The sequence below is a fragment of the Jaculus jaculus genome, chromosome 2 (genome assembly GCF_020740685.1).
Source record: "Jaculus jaculus isolate mJacJac1 chromosome 2, mJacJac1.mat.Y.cur, whole genome shotgun sequence".
NCBI classification, from domain to species: Eukaryota; Metazoa; Chordata; class Mammalia; order Rodentia; family Dipodidae; genus Jaculus; species Jaculus jaculus.
Window position 1 is genome coordinate 42437310 of NC_059103.1, and position 22578 is coordinate 42459887.

The following is a 22578-nucleotide window of genomic DNA, read 5'->3' on the forward strand; positions in this document are numbered from 1 at the left end:
CATTCTCTCTCTTTCTTTCTCTGCCACCCTCTCTCTTTTTCTCCCTCTTTTTTTATCTTTATAATTAACAGCTTCCATGATTATCAACAATATATCTTTTTTTCTCTTTCTTAAATAAATAAATTCATCATTTTGAGAGGGAGTTGTTTTTACTTTGTTTCCTATTTATTAGGTTGAGTTTTCTCCCATCCCACCACTGCATCTCAGTATTGTGATGGTTTGAATGCTAATGTAAGTCCCTCATAGCCTTAGTTTTTGTTTGTTTTTGTTTTATTTTTCAAGGTAGGATCTAGCCCAGGCTGAACTGGAAGTCACTATGTAGTCTCAGGGTGGCCTCAAACTCATGGTGATCTGGTTAAGCTTCTTACTTTGTCTTCATCAGGCAGAATCCTGCTGAAGAAGGTGTGTCCCTGGGGGCAGATCTTAAATCCAGGCCTAGTAGGTGTGTTTAGAGGCAGCTAGCACTCACTGGCATTGGTTTTTTTTCTCTCTCTGCTATTGACATATGAGGAAGTGAGCCAGCTTCATCTGCCACAGTTAAGCTGCCCATGGAAGCTAGAAGCCTGAAATAAACCCTTTCCTCCCATAAGCTGCTTCCGGTTGGATGTTTGTTCCAACAGTAAGAAGATAACTGAAACAGTATGGATTCAGAGCACACGTTTACACTCTAAGAATGCTTTTAGGTGATTCTGAAGGAGGGGGCATGTTTACAGGTGCTTGCTGCAATTCTGGTTATTGGGGTATCTTTCTGCCTCATGCCTCCCTATGTTTCCTTACTTCCTGTATAAAAACTATATGCTCATACCTAAGTCAACAATGCTTTTCTGTTTAAGTCTTTTCACTCTCATGTAAAGTATTCCTAGATTCTATTACATAATGTAGGGCCCATTTGGTCCCCATTATTCTATAGAAGCTGAACAGGGAGTCAAGGCTTTAGCTCTATTTAATCCTTAAAGTTTCTATCTTGTTTCTGGATCATGAAGCTTTTTATCTTGTTTTTGAACCCAGTTATCTTATTTTAATTTTCTTTTTGTCATCACCTATTACTGCCAAACAATACTATTTGGCTTTTTGGATTTATTTGTTATTTATTAATTTATGAGACAGAGGGACAAAGAAAGAGGGAGAGTGAGTATGGGTGCACCAGGGCTTCTTGCCACTGCAAATGAACTCCAGAGGTAATGTGCCACTTTGTACATCTGGCTTTACATGGGTACTGAGGAATTGAACCTGGGCCACTAGGCTTTGTAAACAAATGCCTTTAACTGCTGAGCTGTCTCTCCAGCCCCTACTGCCTGCCATACATTGAAATAAAGGGAATATTTCAGAATTTACTATCTCCACTGGAAATTTAACTCCATAGTTTCACAGTGAAGAGATATTCTTTCAGATTGAATATCATTAATGTGTGTTCTTACATGTTTACACTTTGCTCGGTTTTGTAAGTGATCAGAAGGAGCTCTATTACAATAAATTGGTAACAAGTTAAAATACTAAGAAATATAAGATCCTATATCCACATATGCAGATTATCAGGTTCCACATGTTGTTATATATTTGCCTCTGCATTTCCAGGCAGCCAAAATAAATAAACTCAATTGATTACTTAGTTCTCTCTTTCCACAAAGAAAACCCATCCTTTCTCTGAGAGAAGTAAAGTTTTCTGGAAGCAAATTCTGAAGTAAGAATCTCCCGGTTGGAAATGACAAGTAGAGGACCCTGAGATGTGAGTTAGGTGGAACCTTCAGCTTCCTACTTCGACCTTAGCAAGCAAGCTGATTCTTCAATGCCCTTCTGATAAAGCCCCAGGAAATGTCCCACTCAGCTGGCAAAGGGCAGAGTTCAGACAAGCTCAGGCATCATTCTTAGCCAGATGTTCTCGATAACGTCATCCCCTCTAGGGATCTAAAAGTCTCCTCTCAACTCTGTATTAGATTTCCTTAGTAACCATTTTTTTGTGCATACATATATGTTTCTCATGTGTGTGGCATTTTCATGTTCTTATGTGTGTGAGTACACATGTGTGTGGAGGCCAGAGGTTGGCCTGAGACATAGATCCTAAGGCAATGTTCATCTAGAAATGATTCCAAGAAGGGTTGGTTGGTTGTGAGGAGTCAGACAGGGAAGGAAGTGAAGATGTGTCTATAGTGTGCTTGTGTGTGTGTGTGTGCGTGTGTGTGTGTGTGTGTGTGTGTAAAACTCCCCCTGCCATTACCTTCCATATAGTCCTGGAGGCATTAACCTCCCAGCACTTTCATCCTGTAGTGAACACAGGCCAACAGGAGATCCCAAGGTGGAAAACTGCAGGTGCTTGATACCAGACACTAATAGCAAGCATTGGCATAGGGAATACAAAGACAGGGTAAGACTGAAGGCATTGGTGTAGGGGATGCAAAGACAGCGTGAGGCAAACATGACTGATACAATCACTTCTCTGGGCACCTTTGCCCATCTCTCCACTCACTCCACTCTCTAGTAAAGTCCCAGTCCTGTTGAATACAATCTCTGCTTTAGTTGAATGACTGAGTGTCTCTATTTCCCTGCAGAAAAACTCATAGGCCTGCTGATCACTCTCTATTAATGTAGCCAACAGGATGGAGAGATGGCTCAGCAGTTACGACCCTTGCCTGCAAAGTCTACAGAACTGGGTTTGATTCTCCAGTACTCATGTGAAGCCAGATGCACAAAGTAGCATATGCATTTGGAGTTCATTTGCAGTGGCTAGAGGCCCTGGCATGCCCTTTCTTTCTTTCTCTCTCTCTTTCTCTCTCTCTCTCTCTCTCAATAAATAAATAAAAAAAATATTTTTAAAGTAGCCACCAACATCAACTGAGTCTTTAGCCAATCCTGACCTTGTCCTCCACGGTATCAATTCCAGACCTTCTCATCTTGTCAAACCTACAAACTCTTTTCCTCACATTTAGGCTTCTTGCTCCTTATTTCAGAAAAGTGCTGTTATGAGAAAAGCACTCCTATATTTCTGACCACACTTCTAAACACCTACTAACATCTACTCATATACTCTCGACCTTTTTTGACTTAGCATAGCTCAAAATTTCACCATCTTTTAAAAAATCATTGTTCCTTATAGACTTTTTCCCATGAACATTTATTTTTATTTTTTATTGACAACTTTCGTAATTGTAGACAACATCCCATGGTAATCCCCTCCCTCCCACCTCACTTTCCCCTTTGCCACTCCACTTTCCATCATGCCCCCTCCCCCTCTCAATCAGCCTCTGTTTTATTTTGATGTCATGATCTTTTCCTCCCCATGAATCTTTTCTTACTGTGGAGATATACTATATACCTGCGGGTATACTGCTTTCGTATCTATACTTGCTGTATGAGCAAGACCTTCACTGAAGGTCCATGACCCATGCTGCTGTCTTAGATCTTCCTCCATGCACTCAGCCCCCTCTGCAGGGCATCATTCTCACCATTGTGGACCCTTTCATCTATACCATCAGTTCTCCTTTCCTGCTAAATTATTCCCTTTAATGGACAAAAATGTCGTATGTTCTATATTATTAAAATACTCTCTGGGCTGGAGAGATGGCGTAGCAGATAAGGCGCTTGCCTGTGAAAGCCTAAGACCCATGTTCGATCTCTCTCCAAATCCCACGTAAGCCAGATGCACAAAGGTGAGGCTAGCCCAAGGTCACAAATGAGCACGAGGTGGTGCAAGCATTTGGGGTTTGATTTCAGGGCCTGAGACCCTAATGTGCCAATTCTCCCTCTTTCAAAATAAAAATAAATACTCCCTTAAACCTGCATCTCCCTTCACTAGTCTGTCCTCTTTCGCTATTTTTCTTCTTTACCAAAAAAAGCAGAGAACTAGGTGTAGACAAGTTGGTCAATAGCCAGCCTCACTCACCAGACATGTGAGTGAAGACACCAGCAGATGATGGCAGCCCCAGGTCTTACAAGTACTTTCCATCACAGTCCCAGAGCCAGAGTGCATAGAAAGAAAAGTGCATGCAGGTCAGCATAGGAGACTCCTATCTCCGTCCCACTCAGTTGATCTTCGTGATTGCCCATGTGTTCACATTTCATGTGAATGTCTTTGTCTTTACTTCCCCAAGAACTATGCACTGAGGCTTGTTGGCTTGGGCAAGTTACTTGACCTTTCTGGAGACTTCCTGTTGTTCATAAGAATATCTTTTGTATGGGATAATTGGGAGATTAAATGAAATGAAGTGAGCTTTAACCAATTTGAATAATGACCAGCCATTGCTTTCCTTCTTGTTTACTCAAGAGAAGTGAAAACATATATCCATGCCAAGATGTTCACACGAATATTCACGGAGACTTTGAAGGGGTGAAAAAAATGGAACCATCTAATGTTCATCAATATGCAAATAGATATGTAATAGAATACTTCTCAGCAATAAAAAGAAATGAACTATTGTTGAAGATACAGGAACTGGGGAGGATTGCTTGGTGGATAAACTACTTGTCATGCAAACTTGACTTCCTGAGTTCAAATCCCTTCGCCCCATGTCAAAGCTGGAAGCTGTGGTGTTCTGTAATACTAGCATGTCAACAGGGAGATAGGAGGTGGAGACAGGAGGATTTCTTGAAAGTTTATGGACTAGTGTATTGATGAACAACAAAAATGACCCTGCATCAAATGAGATGGAAGGGGAGGACCAACCCTGGAAAACTGCCCTCTGACCTCCACATGCATGCAGTGACATATGTGTGCCTATACTGTCACACATGAACATGCTCACACATGTCATACACACAAATTAAGAAATAAAAAATAAAATTTAATAAATAAAATAAAATAATTAAATAAAAATTAAGTTTAAAACAAAACACACAAGAAAACCTTGAACAATAACAGAAGGCAATAGATATTACCAGTCTTCCTCTCCCAGCAATCCTCCATACCGCCTCCTTTATTCTCACTTAAATGGGAAGTTCATCACAGGAATGGTACCAAACTCTCCCTTCTATTCTCAGTCACCCATCTCTTCTTGTACTGTGGAATAAATGCTGGCTCTTTCATACTTTCAGGGCTCTATCCTGAGCTGGTTGAGAAGATACAGATTGTCAAAGCAAAAAGCAAAGAACTTACTTTGTTGAAGACCCCTTGGGAAAAGGTTATTAAAGAACATAGTGTTAGGGGCTAGGAGTGTAGCTAAGGGGTAGTGCCCTTACATAGCATGTGGGAGGTCCTGGGTTTGATCCCTAGCACTAGGAAAAATTGTATGTACCCCTCCCACACACACAGCACACATACACTATACAGCATTATGGCATATGTAGTATAAATAATATAGTTTAAAAGTTCAGAGTTCTATAGTATAGTACAAATACTGTGTATATAGCATGTATATAATATCTAATGTATGCTAATAAGAGACACTAGTATTGATATTTCAACTTCTTTTATGATGACTATTTTTTTAAAAAGCAGTTCATTAATATGCCATATATCAAATATTGTCATTTATTTTATTTCTCCATATCTTACCTGATATACTACTCCATACATTATGACATGTTTTGTATCCCCAGAGATCAGAGCAATCTCCTCCATATAATTGTTAAATAATGAAATTAAATGGCTTCAAACAGTATCATTATAAGTTAATACCAAATCAGAAAACTAGACTTAAAAAGAAATGCACTTGCTTCTAATATAGACTGGAAAGTGAAGAATTCGTAAACTCCTTTCAAGCTGCATATTTTGCAACAAGCTTTTGTGTTTGTTTTTAGAGTGTCACACACTCAGTGAATATTTAATTCTGCTGAATTTTTAAATCTTGCTCCTTCAAGCACAGGCTCTTTCCTTAACTCGACATTCAAAGCCCTGAACAATGGGGCTTCTCTTTGCTCAGCTCCACCTCTTTCCCACCCCCTCATGTCTTTCCCCTCTCTTCCTTCCTTCCTCCTCCCATCCAGACATGCTCCTCTCACTTCTCTGCCCTTGCACATGTGCTTTCTTGGCTCTTGCCCTGCAGAACTACCCTTGGGATTTTGCGAGCTACAATTGTCTTCTCTAACTGACAAGAAACACTGGAACGAAAAGACTGTGGCCTACTCCTTGTCTTCCCAACACAGCACATAGCCCTTGATACAGAGTGTGCACAGCCTTTGATACAAAGCAGACTTTTCAGGAACACGGCCTGAAAGGTGAACAATGTGGCTGTTTGGCATCTTTTAATCAAAGTAACTGTTGTGGTTACCTTTTTGTTGCTGGGACAAAATGCCAGACCAAAAAAGCAACTGGTAGAAGGAAAGAGTTTATCTTAGCATCTTAGCTTTCTGAGGGGAAGCTTGATGATTGCAGAGGAAAGCATGGTATGAGCAGAGGCTGGACATCACTCTTTGCTACAACAGCTAGAAGCTAGCAGCAAGAGAGCGAGCTGGTCTCTGGCAAGGGGGAGATGGCTATGACACCCAAGCCCACCCTCAGAGGTACAGTGTTTGTTGAGCATGTGGAAAACCCTGAGATTGATTTATAGCACTGAAAAAAAAAGTAGAAAAAAATGCTCAGAGCAGCATTTTTTTCATAGGAAGAAAAAAGTGCAAAACTCCAAGAGTCCATCAATAAATGAATGGATCAATAGAATGTGGTGTCTACATAATCAAATGTTGGGCTATATAAAGGTTAAGCTACTCAAAGGATGACCCTGGAAAATATTCTAAATGAAAGAATTCATACACATACTTGCTAATACTATTTGTTCTAGTTATCAAATATTCAGAATAAGCAACATTACAAAAAGGGGTGGGGGAAGATCTGTAGTTACTAAGGTTGAAGACTGAACGCAAATAAATGAGGTTTATTTTGGGGGTGATAACAACATTAAATTATCGTTATGTTTGCATAACTCTGTGAATATAATAAAATCATTTGAATTATACATTTTAAATGTTTGTTTTATAGTATGTGAAATAAACCACAATAAAGCTACTTTTTAATTTTACTTTATTTGAAAGAGAGAGAGAGAGTGAATGGGCATGCCAAGGCCTCTAGCCACTGCAACTGAGCTCCAGAGATAAACAACAGTGGGCACTGCAAGCCTTAAATTTGGCCAGCCAGGCCAAATGAGCCAATGGGTGCAATAGTGGCATGTCTGTTATGGGGGAAACCAACTGCTCTCTAATTGGACTGGAGGACCACACCACGGGAGGGAATACATGCCTGATACTGAAATCCTATGACAGGGGAAGCCATGAGCCCTACGAGTGTAATGTCTGCTGGTGTCTGGCTAAATGTATGCTCACCAAACTGCCTGGTAAGAACTTCTCTTAATGTTCATACCCATATATTAATGCTACTCTCACTTTTGGTTAGAGAAGCTTCTCTACAGATGGCAGTGACCTTGGGGTGACTCAGAAGGCACCATGGTGTTGAAAAGAAGTGACAGAGGAGTGCTTAGCACTGAAACATCTCTATCATACCTTCCAAGGATCAGGGTCCATTGCAGAAGAGGTGGCAGAAAGAATGTAAGAGCCAAAGGGAGGGTAGGACTCCTTACAATGCACTCCTCTAGACACAAAATGGCTGGGGTATCCATGACCTCACAGTGCCTGATACTACCTACACAAGACCATCATAATAGGAGGAAAAGATGATGATATCAAAAGAAAAGACTGACTAAAAGGGGGAAGAGGTATGATGGAGAGTGGAGTTACAAAGGGGAAGGTGGGGGGAGGGAGGGAATTACCATGGCTTATTGTCTGCAATTATGGAAGTTGTCAATAATATATATTTTTTTTAAATGAGTTCCAGATGCATGTGCCACCATGTGCATCTGGCTTATGTGGGTATTGGGGAATTGAACCTGGGTCCTTAGGCTTTGTAAGCAAGTGCTTTAACAGCTAAGCCATCATCTCTCCAGCCTGATAAAGCTTCTTTTAAAAAGTTGTAGGGCTAGAGAGAAGTTAAGGAGCTTGCCAGCAAAGCCTAAGGACCCAGGTTTGATTCCCCAGTACCCACATAAATTCAGATGCACAAAGTGGCGCTTGCACCTGGAGTTCATTTGCAGTGGCTGGATGCCCTAGTGTGCCCATTCTCTCTCTCCTTTCTCTGTATGCAAATAAATTAATAAAATTGTTTCTTCAACAAAAGTTTATTTTTAAAAGTTGTAGAAACTAGGCATAGGGTGCATATCTATAATTCAAACATTTCAGAGGCTGAGGCAGGAGGATTGTCTGGAGTTCAAAGCCATCCTGAACTACATATTGTTAAGTACCAGACCAACCAGAGAGGTACATAACAAGACTTTGTCTCAAACCAAACTAAGGCAAACCAACACAAAATGTAAGTTGTGGAGAATTTCTGAAGCAAAGTTAACCTTGAATAAAATGTGAAACATAATTTTCTATGTGATTTATTCATAATAACTCCATTTGTACTTCTTGGAGATAAAGTACATCTCTGAAATCTGGAACTTTGAAACCCTATGCACACAGACCAGAAAGCCCCAGTCAATACCAACCACCAATGGGTGAGAAGTCACAGCTTCAGGATGTGAGAGATGCCAACACAGCTGATGCTGTGTGATGAACTTGGGAGCAAGCTGCAAATGAGGTGAGTGAAAAGATGATTTGAAGAATATAGCACAATTAAACAGCCAAGTTACAGTGTCAAATGTACATATGCAGCAAATACACTTGTAGAAACATGATTATATTTAGTGCAGACTTTTTTTGGCTAACTTTCAGATTTGAGTAGTCTTCGTTTGCAGCACCAGAGCAGTTGGGTACACTTGGAAGGGGTCTGGAGCTCAGGATGTGGTTCTACTTCTGTTCATTCGTTTGTTTAACTTACAACTATTTGTAAGACTGCTGTGTGCAGTGCGTTGCACATACCCCTGGTGAAGCAAAGTTCAAAGACGGACTCTATTTCAAGGATCTCATTTTCAGGGAAAGACATACAAAGAAGGAAAGAGGAAGCAAGCAAGGAAGAAATAAAGGAAGGAAGACATGAAGAAAAAGAAACACACTAATTAAACCAAATTCTGGGATAGGAAAAAGTGACCTTATCCTTTTTGAAGAATAAGGAAAGAAGGGGAAGGAAGTAAGGAAAGGTTCATCATGACTTGAAGTTGTGTTAAGTCTCTGCTCTTTCACACGTCATCTCTTGCAGTACAAATGAATGACTTCCAATAAGTTCACAAGAGATGCAATCATTGGCTGGAGAAATGGGTTAGCAGTTAAGGCGTTTGCCTGCAAAGCCAAAGGACCTCGGTTCAATTCCCCAGGACCCACGTAAGCCAGATACACAGGTGATGCATGTGTCTGGCAGTGGCTGGAAGCCCTGGCACACCCATTGTCTCTCTCCCTCTCTCTCTCACACTCTCTCAAATAAATAAATAATTCTTAAAAAGATGCAAGCATCACACTGCATTAGTTACTTTTCTGGTCATAAATTGCTATTTTTCATTGCAGTGTGAAATATAACTAATATAGGAAATTGGTACCCAGAGTGGTGTGGTTCCATGATAAATTTGACTATGTGGCTCATAGGCCTTTGGAAGTGGTTTGTGAGAGAAATGTAAAAGAGTTTGGAACTTTGAGCTATAAGAGTTCTGGAGCCAGACCTGGTGGTGCATGCTTTTAATCCTAGCATTTCGGAAGCAGAGGTAGGAGGACTGCCATGAGTTTGAGACCAGCCTGGGGTTTGAATGAGTTCCAGGTGAGGTAGAGTGAGATCCTGCCTCAAAAAAAAAAAAAAAAAAAAAGACGAAGCTCTACAAGCGGAGCTTTAATGAGTCATCCATTGGTGAAAGTCTGGAAGACCAGAACACCAAGACAAATATAGACAGTAGAAGCTAAACTCATAAGGTTTCATTGGAGAAAAAGGACCCTTTCTGGAACTGGGCTAGAGGAAGTTTATATTCAAAGAATCTGGCTACACTCTTCCTGTGTCCTGAGAAATTAAATAAGGATAAATTTAAGAGTAGAGAGATAGCTTAGCAGTTAAGGTACTTACCAGCAAAGCCAAAGGATCCAGGCTTGATTCCGCATAAAAGCCAGATGCACAAGGTGATGCATGTGTCTGGAGTTCATTTGCGGTGGCTAGAGGCACACACACACACACACACACACACACACACACGCACGCACGCACACACACACACGCCTCTTTCTGTCTCTTCTCTCTTTCAAATAAGTATTTTTTCTTAATTGTTTAAAAAATAATGGATTAATTTCTGTGGCAGAAATCTCAAGATGGAGTAACATGCAATCTATGGCCTGGCCTCAGCTTACTGATCTCAACAAGGCCTACAGTGAGAGAGAACAACAAATGTGACAAGAAGATTTGAAGGATGTGCTGTTTTGTGGGGAAAGGATTGCATTTACAGTTACAGAGAAGCCTCACGCTGAAAAAGCAGCTATAATTGTTAAACAGATTTGTGCCATTTAGCAGAAACCCCACAACAACAAAAGTGCCCTGAGGTCAAGGCTCTACCTACCCTCTAAAGGCTCCATCTTGTAAAAATCTAAATTCATTGAGAAGGAGAGAGTCTAAACTGAGAACACCACTGAAGAGACTTCTTGCTTAAAAACCACCACCTAGTAAAGTGTTTTCCAAGGATTAGCCCGGAAAGCACAGAGGTCAATGCAACTCTGGCTCAAGGAGACCAGGCTACAGCTTGAGTTGGCAGCAGAACTTGACAGCATCACCAGTGTGGCACTGGTTTTACAGGCACGACAGATATAAGCATGGGAGGTCATGGAGTCTTACACTGCTCTCCCAGAAAGTCACGAAGGCCATGCAACGCATGGCAGAGTTCAAGTCCCCACAAAGGAGATCCCAAGCAGCCACTGCATGAATCTGAAGGTGAACTCTAAGTTGCAATGGAGTCCCAAGATGTTAGCTATGTATGTACCAAACCATGGCCCATCTGCCGAGAAAAGCCATAGGCACAGAGTAGAGATGCCACAAGAGAGTGGCTTTGAGTGCTACAGGCAGTGGAAGATGGGGAGGCGAGGTTATCCAAGTCTTCTAGAGCCCAGGTGATCTCAGTTCCAGCTGCTGGACACGATGCTCCGGAATTCGTTTGTCTTGGTGAGCTTCTGTCTTGCTTTGGTTTGATCTTTCATTGCTATGCAAGGCTTACTCTGTGTCACTGTATATTGGAACTATGCAATTCAGTTTTGATTGTTTTTAATTTTTGTTTATTTACTTAAGAGAGAGAGAGAGGGAGAAAAAGGCAGACAGAGAAAGAGAGGGAGGGAGAATGGGTGTGCCAGGGCCTCCAGCCACTGTAAATGAACTCCAGATGTGTGTGTTGTTTTGTGCATATGGCTTAGGGGGGTGCTGGGGAATCAGATCTATGTCCTTAGGCTTCGCAGACAAGTGTCTTAACCACTATGCAATCTCTCCAGGCCCTGGTTTTGATTTTTATAGAAGCTCACAACTAAGAGACTTCCATAAGTCTCAAAAGAGACTATGGACTTTTGAACACTGTTGGAACTGCTAAAGAGTTTAGTGACTTTTGAAGTTGGACTACATATATTTTATAGTATGAGATGACCATGAGCTAGCTTATGGGGACAAGAAGGGGTGGGATAGCCTTAGGGTTGAAGAGATTGCTCAGCAGTTAAAGTTGCTTGCTTGCAAATCCTGGTGGTTCAGGTTTGATTTCCTAATACCCATGTAAAACCAGACACACAAAGTGACATGTCTGGAGTTCATTTGCACTTGCAATGGCTGCTGGTATGTCCATTGCTTTTTCATTCTCTTTCTCAGCTTGCAAATAAATAAACAATTTTTTAAAAAGCAATGAATCATGATGTCTATAATTTCATCAGTGAGGTAATACAACGATGAGCTCACAGCTTATTGACTATTGAGAGAGGATGGAACCTTTAAGAGGCGGGCCCTGGCTGGAGGAAGTTGTTCACTGCAGGCATGCCCATGATTTCATCCCTGACCTCTCCTCTCTGTCCAGTGTGCTCTTTCTCTCTCTCCTTGCTTTCTTGCTGCCATGAGGTGAGTCACCCTGCTCTGCCATGTGCTTCTCACCATGACAGCCTGCCTCATCGGAAACCCAGAAACACCATATATGGGGCTAAGTGACCATGGACCAAACCCTCTAAAATCTTTAGCCAAAATAAATCTTTCCTTCTTTTTAGTGTTTTTTTTCTTAGGCACCTTGTCAAAACAATACAAAGCTAAGACATGGGCATATCTTTTTCCTTTTTTTTTTTTTTTTTTTTGCATGTGTGGACGTGTGTGAGTGTATGTGTGTGGGTACACTTGCATGTGTGTGTGCATGTATGTGGAGGTCAGAGGTTCATGTCAGTTGTCTGTCTTGATTGCTCTCCATCAAGTACAATCATTTTACTGAGGCAGGCTTCAGTTGAAGCCACAGCTCACTAATTCAGCTAGTCTAGTTGGTAGCCAGGTCGGGGCGGGGCGGGGGGGGGGGGTAGGTGTTTCCTGCCTTTGTTTCCCAAGCACTGACATTATAGTCAGGCTGCCATGCCCACCTGGCATTTACATGGGTGCTGGGGTTCAAACACCAGTTCTTATGCTTGCACAGTGAAGTGGTTTGAATTTACATCTCCTAATTGACTTGGGTATTATTAAAATTGAGTTTGAAGGACTGGAGAGATGGCTTAGCAGTCAAGTGCTTGCCTGTGAAGCCTAAGGACCCCTGTTCAAGGCTCAGTTCCCCAGGACCCACGTTAGCCACATGCACAAGGTGGCACATGCATCTGGAGTTTGATTGCAGTAGCTGGAGACCCTGGTGCACCCCTTCTCTCTCTCTGCCTGTCTGTTGCTAATAAATAAATTAAAATAAACAAAAATTTTTTAAAAACTGCGTTTGCAGCTTCTGGTCTTAGCAGGCAGACACCTGCTAGGAGAGTGAGGGAGAGTGGGAACGAGTCACTGGGGAGCAGATCTGAATTCCATCCTAAAGTTATGGAGTGCTTGAGCTCTAGCTAGGGTTCCTGGATTGTGCTTGCTTTTGGTGGTGGTTTCTTCTCTCTTTGTGTGGACCTGTGAAAGCAGACCAGCTTCTTCTGCCACTATAGAACTTCCCCTGCATCTGTAAGCTTCAAATAAATCTCTCCCTCCCATAAACTGTGTGTGGTTTGGAGGTTCATCCCAGCAATGTGGAGCTGACTGAGACACACAGGAAGCACTTTATCCACCCCTACAGCGGATGCTGTCATTCGAGTGTTCCCTAGTAGCTGACCCCATTTCATTTGTATGGAGAGCTTACTAAGGATGACTGGAGAGAAGTATATCCTAAGTATAAAACAGAAGCCCTCCACACACCAGTGCCGTACTTCCCTTGTCCTTCCTGTAAACAGTGCACGGGACATATGCTAAGCTTGGTTAACCTAATGAGTGTACCCCAGGCTTCAAAGAGGAAGGGTCAGAAACGTAGAGTAGGGGACAGAGAATTTATTTGGATGGCAGTAGCAAGCACTGCAGTGACATCCGGCTTCTAGAAGCAATAGTGCCAGACTTGTAAGTGGTAGGTATCAATCAGCGTCCATTGTCACCAAACTGGAAGCTGTGTTATTTTGTGTGAAATGGTGTGGTTACCTCTCTCCCCCAAAATGCTGCCTAGGATGTTCCTGGCTACTGCCATGCCTATTTTCTGAGTGTGTTTCTGCAGCCTACCCAGCAGGTACATTACCTACCCAGTGTCCTTTTCACAAATCCTCTTGATCCTTAAGTCAGCCAACATCAACTTTGTTTCTGTCGTTTGAAACTGAGAACACTAGTTGTTACTGAAGACTGAGCTGTGTGTGTGTGTGTGTGCGTGTGCCTGTGCGTGCGTGTGTGTGTGTGTGTATACCAACAGACGTGTGGTTCAACATGGAAACAGTTCCAAACAATGAGCAGAGGTGATAAGGCACAAAGGGATGGTGCATTACAGCAGCAACAAGAGCATATCATAGACACTGGAAAACAAGATGTGGGAGCTGTTGTGAGTTCGGCGTGGCTAGGTTTTGAGGAGGGAGGGGCAAGGTGGAGTGCTGAGGTGTGACACAACACACTGACCAAGAGCTGACTGTGATAGTTAAATCTTTTCAGTGACGCACACCTCTGGGTGTGGACATGAGGGCATTTCCAGAGACAGATAATGAGGACTCTGAAGTAATGACTGCTTTAATCTATAGATGGGTTCAAAATCTAAATAGACTATAGGTAGGTTGTGGAACTCTGGAACATAAGGCCTGGTTGGAGGAAATGGGTCACTGGGGGCATGTTGGTGGGGAAAATATTGCTCTGGCCCTTTCCTCTGTCCATTTCTTTTTTATTTATTTATATTTTAGAGACAGAGAGCGAGAGTGAGACTGAGAGAGCAAGAGAGACAAAGACAGAGGGAGTGAATTGGCATGCCAGGACCTCAGCTACTGCAATTGAACTCCAGATGCTTTTGCCACTTAGCAGGCATGTGCGACCTTACACTTGCCTTTTTGCGTCTGGCTAATATGGGATCTGGAGAGTCTAACACAGTGTCTTAGGCTTTGCAGGAAAGAGCCTTAACTACTAAGCCATCTCTCCAGCCCTCCCGTGTCCATTTATTTTTATTTTATTTGAGAGACAGTAAGAGACACCGAGAAAGAGAGAGAGGCAGAGAGAAATAATGGTCATACCAGGGCTTCCAATCACTGCAAACAAACTCCAGATCCATGCACCACCTTCTGCATCTGGTTTATGTCTGCCCAGGATGTGAGTTGCTCTGTCAGTCTCCCCATCATGATGGACTAAAACCTCTGAGAAAAAAAGCAAATCTTTCCTCCTTTTAAGATATTTTGTCATAGCCATAAGGAAAGTAACTATCCATCATTAAAAAGATCTTTTAGACTATGCTAAAGGGTTTGGGTTTTGGTTTTTTTTCCTCCTTGGATTTTCAAGAAGAGTCCTGTTCTAGCCTCTGGAATTTAATATGGAGTTTCAGGCTGGCCTTGAACTCACAGCAATCATCCTGTCTTAGCCTCCCCGGTGCTTGGATTAAAGGTGTATGACGGGCTGGAGAGATGGCTTAGTGGTTAGGCACTTGTCTGTGAAGCCTAAGGACCCCGGTTTGAGGCTCGATTACCCAGGACCCACATAAGCTAGATGCACAAGGGGGGCACATGCATCTGGAGTTCATTTGCAGTGGCTGGAGGCCCTGGCGCACCCATTCTCTCTCTCTCTATCTGCCTCTTTCTCTCTCTCTGTCACTCTCAAATAAATACATAAAAATAAAGGTGTGTGCCACCACGCCTGGCCCACGGGTTTTGGTTTTATTCTGGAAAACAAACAAGGTAGTAACATCTGAATTTCATTTAGAAGATATTCTATGTTCTTTATAGTCTGACAGCATAGAGAGGAATGAATTAAACACTAGTAACATCTGTATCAGGCAGACTAGTTAAGGAGCTACAGCAGTTGTAGTAGACAGCTTCTAAAATGCTAGGATGAACGCAGTTTAGGGAAGGAATGGGTTTCTTTCAGGCTTACAGGTCCAAGGGAAGTTCCATTAATGACAAAAGAAGCTGGTTCCCATTCACAGATTCAAGCAGAAAGAAAAAACACCACCAGCCAGCGATACCAAAAAGGACCAGAGTTCAGACTGCTCTGTACACCTTTGATCTGGAATCAGATTTCCCCCCCAAACATACCTTTGGGCTGGATTCTAGTGACATGGAGATTCAAGTTAAAAGTTTAACAAAACACATGGGTCTATGGGGTATTTTCACTGCAAGATTATGATGTGAATGGAGGCACTGGGCTTGGAGAGGAGGTACTAGATTTGGGACATCTTAAGGCAGTACAGCCAATAGGAATCTTGGTTTTATTATGATATATATGAATGAGGAAGAAGGGAGATAGTTGACAACTCCAAGAATTCTGTTTTAAGAGTACTGGGTAGATGTGATGTCACTTATGCATGTATCATGTGTTCAACAAAAATTTTATTAGTGTTTATTGTGACAGCGGTTGGATATAATGCAGTAAATGAGACAAAGCTAGGCCTACCATTGCTGTGTTAGCAGTAACTGTATAAAAGGCTCTTCTTCTTTTTTTTTTTTTTTTTTTTTTTTTTTTTGGTTTTTCGAGGTAGGGTCTCATTCTAGCCCAGGCTGACCTGGAATCCACTGTCATCTCAGGATGGCCTAGAACTCACAATGATCCTCCTACCTCTGCCTCCTGAGTGCTGGGATTAAAGGTGTGTGCCACCATGCCCGGCTTTAAAAGGCTCACTTTTAAGTGTCTTCTCAGCATCTTCAGGTCCTGATCTCTTCTTCTATTTCATGTTCCCAACTGGGCTTATCCCCAGTGTGTTGACTGCTGAGGCCAACTAGCTCCATGCCTATACTTTCCTCCCATAACTTCTGGACTCCATGGTATGGGACAAGGCCTTTGGAGTGGTTATCATGGGTAATATAGCTGTGACCTCACTGTGGGATGAACTTTGATCGACATGAGATGGATGATGTGGGGATAAAGGTTCTAAAAGATTGTTCCCAATGCACGATTTCTCCATACTTGCTACCTAGAGATGTCCCGTACCACCAAGTGGTTGCACCTGTGGAGAGGCAGGCTGTTTTTCATTAAAGCTTGGCCTGGAACACTGTTAGAACATTGTCCTTCATTCTTCCTTGTATTAGTTAACTGTCTTATTGCTGAGAAAAAAAATACCTGGCCAGAAGCAACTAAAGGAAAGAAGTAATTTATTTTGGTTTACATTTAGAGGGATATAGTCCATTGTGGTGGGAAAGGAATGGCCTACTCCAGCACATATCAGCTAGGAAGCAGAGAGCAAACAGGAAGTAGAGAGAACAAAGAGGAAGTGAGGTTGACCTATGAAGTCTCAAGGTCTGGCCCTGGTCCCTGTTCCTCCAGAAATGCTACACCTCCTAAAGTTCCACAACATTCCCTCATAGTGCCACTACTCGAAAACCAAGGGCTCAAACAAATGAGTGTATGGGGGACATTTCACATCCCAACCACTTGTCTTTTTCCTGTTACTGATGCTCTGGAATTACAGCTCCTCCTAAACAAAGCTTTAGCCCTTAATCTGTTTTCTAGGGATATGTTGCTTATTTATTTGCAAGGGGAGAGAGAGAGAGAGAGAGAGAGAAATAGGGAGGGAGAGGGAGAGAGAGAGGGAGGGAGGGAGGGAGGGGAATGAGAATGCCAGGATCTCCACCTGTTGCAAACTCCAGATGCATGCACCACTGTGCATCTGGATTTACATGGGTACTGGAGAACTGTACCCTATTTTCTATGGAACTGGGCTAAGACAGGTCAGATATCTTAATTGAAATGATTAGTTTAGTTTTGACATTCTGAATCTGACTGAACATGAGTAAAATTACCTACTGATTATAAAATATCGGGGGCCACCTTGTGTACTTGAATTACTGATACTATGGAGAACCAAACAGACATGCTTGAGGACATTTTCTGCTCATGAAGCACTTACATCAGTGGGGAGGGGGCAAATGATCAATCCATACATGGTGATTCCAGATTTGGATATTTTGTAGAAAAACTAAAAGTATGATGTGATGGAGTGGGATTGGTGTGTGTATTTATACTACTCTAAATTGACAATGAAGGAAACAGTACAGGTGGAGAAAAAAAATGTGTAAAAAGAAGAAATACTTTTGCAAAAGTAGCTGGAAGAACATAACTGAAGACACATCTATTTGTCTACTGCTAGGGGCTTAGGTGTGGGTGAGGAATTTGCCTCCATTCCACTGTGAATTAGCTAGTGAGTACATATGCACAGAACGTAATGGGACCTGTGGAACTGGGAGAGGGCAAAGGTTCGGGATAGTTTTTTGGCAGCATGGCTGTGGGGAACAGGGAGAAGAGTCAGTAGACAGTGTTATGGCAGAAATGAAGCTAGTATGTGCAAGATTCCTGGCTATGACTATTAATCTTGCCAAGTTGATGGGATTTATAATCACCATGTGTGGTAGTTTGATTCAGGTGTCTCTCATATAAACTTATATGTTCTGAATGCTAGGACCCCAGCTGGTGGCAATTTGGGAACTAGAGCCTCCTAGTGGTGTGTATTATTGGGGGAGGGCTTACAGGTTAAGTTATAGCCAGCTTCCCTTTGCCCGTGTTGGACACCTGTTGTTGTTGTCCATTAGACGTTGGCCAGGAGGTGATGTCCAGCCTGTGCTCATGCCACAGTTTTTCCCTGCTATCACAGTCTATAAGCCAAAATAAGCCCCTTTCCTCCCACAAGCTGCTTTTGGTCAGGTTCTTTGTGCCAGCAACATGAAGCTGACTGCAACACCATGGAAACAAATCTCTGGACATATCTGTGAGGGAATTTCTATTGAAGTGGGGAGGCTTGCCCTAATTGTGGGCAGCACCATTTCATGGTCTGGAGTCCCAGACTGAAGTTTTTAGAAAGCAAATTGAGCATCAGCATTGATCTTCCTCTCTTCCTGAGTGCAGATGCATTCAACATGACCAGCTACCTCCAGCTCCCACTGCCATGTCTTCCTTGCCATGATGAACTATACCATCAAACTGTGTGCCAAAATAAACCCTTACTTTCTTAAACTGCAACAGGAAAAGGAACTGAGGCACTGGCACTATGTGATCACAGGAATTTGGGAAAGTCTGTGCCTCAGTTTTCTTAACTGTAAACTAAAAGCTTGGAATCAGACTCCATGGTAACAGGAAGGCAGGAAAGAGTGGACAAGAAGTTTCTATGTAGCAATATAATTTCACCCTGAGATACATCACTAAAGTCCTTAGGACCCAACAAGAATTGGTTCTTTCCCACTATTAACAATTTCTGGCCACTCTGCAGCCAATATCATCCCAGATTTGTTCAGCAAAATGTCTCTTTCAAAAAGCTAAGGACTGTTTACAGTAAGGACAAACAATTGGAGCTCATTAATTCAATCAGCAGGACACTGATTTTGCATGTATTATCTGCTGTAGTCAGCTATGCTAAATAAACTCTTCAGTCTTCATCAGAGTAATTATGCTAATATGCCCGAGTGTACTATACCTTCATGCACTTATCCTGACTAGCAGCAGCCTGGCCAGTCAATATTGTCATTACAACCAAGTAATAAGGCTCTAGTGTTGACATATGACTCCCATATTCTCCCTCACAACAGAACTTTAAACAATTTGTATATTATTCATTCAGAGTTTAGACAGTGGCTTTTGTTTAGCTGTTTCCAAAATATGTAGAGCCCTGATAATATTTAAATGCCTTTATGGGAATGCGCAACACACTGGAATTGTACTATAATTTCCCAAGTAACATTTACATAGTCATTGAATTAGTTACGTAAGGACCAGTGAATCCAAAATAATCATTTATGGCTTTAAATGTGCAGACAAAAATAATATAATACTTGACAAATAATGAGAAATCAACCCTGCTTTACCATGCTCCCCAACCCCTCAAACAGAGCCAACTTTTCCAATTTCTCAAAAAACACTACCCATCTCTCTCTCCCGCTCTCTGATTTTGGCCAAAGAATGAGATTGTTTTCCTATCAGACAATACTTTTGTGGGAGGTGCATAATAGATAACCACTGAATACTTGTTGAGTTTAATGTTTTGTTTTGTACTTAGTCTTGTCTCCAGTATTTGCCTTTATATACTTTCTAGCAAAACCTATTGTGTGAATAAGGAGTGTGTATGTGTGTATAAAGGCAAGTGCTCACATCTTTTTTTTTTTTAAATTTTTTTTGTTCATTTTTTATTTATTTATTTGAGAGCGACAGACATAGAGAGAAAGACAGATAGAGGGAGAGAGAGAGAATGGGCGCGCCAGGGCTTCCAGCCTCTGCAAACGAACTCCAGATGCGTGCGCCCCCTTGTGCATCTGGCTAACGTGGGACCTGGGGAACCGAGCCTCGAGCCAGGGTCCTTAGGCTTCACAGGCAAGCGCTTAACCGCTAAGCCATCTCTCCAGCCCAAGTGCTCACATCTTAAACACAATCACTTAAATCATGAAGTTTCATTACATTGATATAATTGCATTACAACTTGCAGTAAATTTGCAGTTGTTCTTTATAATTTTTACTTAGTTTGTTTCATTTAATCAATACCATTTCAGTTGCAAATAACTATGCATTTCCTTGTGATATAATAATGTTTTAATTAGTCTCACTAGGACAAGCAAATAGAGCATGGATCTTGACAAGACACAGCAGTTCTTTGTACAAGTATATCTAGAAGGATGGCATATAAGTGTAGAATGCCTTCAAACCTGTGACACACATGTCATCTTCTTGTTATGCAAACACTGTCTTTTACTGGTTTTTAATTACATTGCATCTTGACAAAGAAGAAATGGAGAATAAACTGTCCTTGGCATTCTGGAATTTACAACTAGATGTGGAGATCAACTGTATGCATATGAGAAGTTAAGAAACTGCTCAAGACTATGAATGAGTCAAAACACTAATCAAGGCAAAGTAATGGCATGTGTAGAATTTTCACAAGAGAAAACAGTTCATAGCTGAGTGATAGAACTTTGGGCTGGAGTAGCCAAGAAGGGTTTTACAAAGATTTACATGAGTGTATCAAGTTAAATTACAGAAAAACTAGTAATGAAATTTAAGTTTTTTACTCATGATCCTCAGGCCTTTTCCAGGAGCACCCACAATTTTTATTATTGTTTTTTGTGTGCATTTTACTACCTTTAAATGCATTCTGAGTTGATTTAGGCTTGAGTTTGCAGTGGCATGAATAATAAAGGGTTAAATGTGTCCATTCATACAAAAAATCAGACTCAATATAACTTGCACAATAGGGATCTACTGATAGATCTTCAGGTACCCTAGTAGATTTCCAAGCTGATTGTTGCCATGGCAATCCCTGCTCTAAGCGCCTTCAGTTCTTGTCTTGACCCACTTTGGTTTAAATGCATTTCTGGCTGAGGGCATAGTAGGCATGCTTCATTTCTATGCCCCTTGAGGGGTCTTCTCTAGTAGCCACAATGCCCTCTTCCTTTTTCTTCAATCCTAGATTCTCTAGCTCTTGAAGGGCTTTCTAAGTGGAAGAGTTATGAACTCAATAGCTGACACTTCAGAGAGATGCTTAAGATAGTCCTCAGGTATACTAGCTACTGGATTAATGTACCTCAAATTAACTCCAATTCAATAAGTAGGTTTTCCTGGAATCCATCTAGCCCTCCTGTGCTAATACTCATGTGGACCTAAATCCACAGATTGATCATGCATATATACAAAATTTACATGATTTAAATAGCTCTTAATATAGCATTTCATATTAAAGCTTTTGATTTGTTTGGGTACGAAGAAGAACCAAGAGCCAGAACCAGACTCCTTGGTGGCTATGGAAGGTTGAGACAGAAGGCACGAGAGGTGACACAGCTCCCTTGGGTGGTTTTCTGGGTGCTCCTTTACAAGCCATTTTTCTTCTAGTGTAACTGCAGCTCAAACTTAAGGGCCTAGCAGAGACCAAAGAACTCTACAACTGAGCTATACTCCCAGCCCATACTGTTTTCAAAAGGTTAGCCTGTCTCTAAACTGTCATTTTGGGGGGTATGAAGAATTAGTTTCTGCTAAGTTTCTCTTAGCATAAATGTTTGTTTATAACCAAAGAGAAGTTAGTGCTTGTTAACTTTGCTTTAATTCCCTCTTAGCATAAATGTTTGTTTATAACCAAGAAGTCAATACTTGCTAACTTTCCTTTAATTTCAAAGTCCTGTGCTATTTACTTTCACATTTTAAAATACTTATTTATCTGAGTGTGTGTGAGGTGCGGGAGGGAGACAATGGGCATTCCAGGGCCTCCAGCCACTGCAAACAACTCCAAACACATGTGCCAGCTTGTGCATCTGGCTTTATGTGGGTCCTGAGGAATGGAACCCGGGTCCTTGGGCTTTGCAGGGTAGAACCTCAACTGCTGAGCCATCTCTCCAGTCCCTGCTTTCACATTTAATTCGCCAGTAGAAACTAGATATAAAGTGCAGTTATTACTTTAATCACGGATTTGGAAGAGAGCTGTATTCAAAACTAAAATTGGCCTATGTTCAGAGCTCTTCCTCACAGCTTCCCCATGACAGTAGTACTTCCGTGCATGAAGACAGAGAGGTGAAAAATTTGAAGGCATATTGAGGAACCATGTAAGTCCATGGGGATGGCCCCAAATCTCTCAAGGTCCACCTGAAGACACTTCCCAAGAGAGGGTATTTTTCAAACACTGCTCGAAAGACTCATATACTTCTGAACTGCTAATACTGCTAGCCTCGTTTCCTCTCTCAACTCCAGTCTCCCAGTATCTATGAAGAGGAGCATGGGCATGATAGCCAGCCAAGAAAACTGATGTAGTTTTGTCTCTGCCACCAGCAACCTGATGTATCTAAATTTCTCTTCAACTTTAAATCTAGAATGTTCCTTGCCTAACATAGTGGGTGCTCAATACTGCCTGCATGTGATTGCTTGGGCAGGAACGTGGGTGTCCCAAAGTTAAGATTAGTTATCACTGTACAGGGTTCTGTTCTCTTGGGCAGTCCCCAAGTTTTCGAATTTGCTTCTTCCTTTAGGGCAAAAGCCAGAAGTAGGAGCCCAGAAATAGCACTTCAACAGGCCAGCAATTACGGAGCACACTGCCAGGAGCTCACACTTCA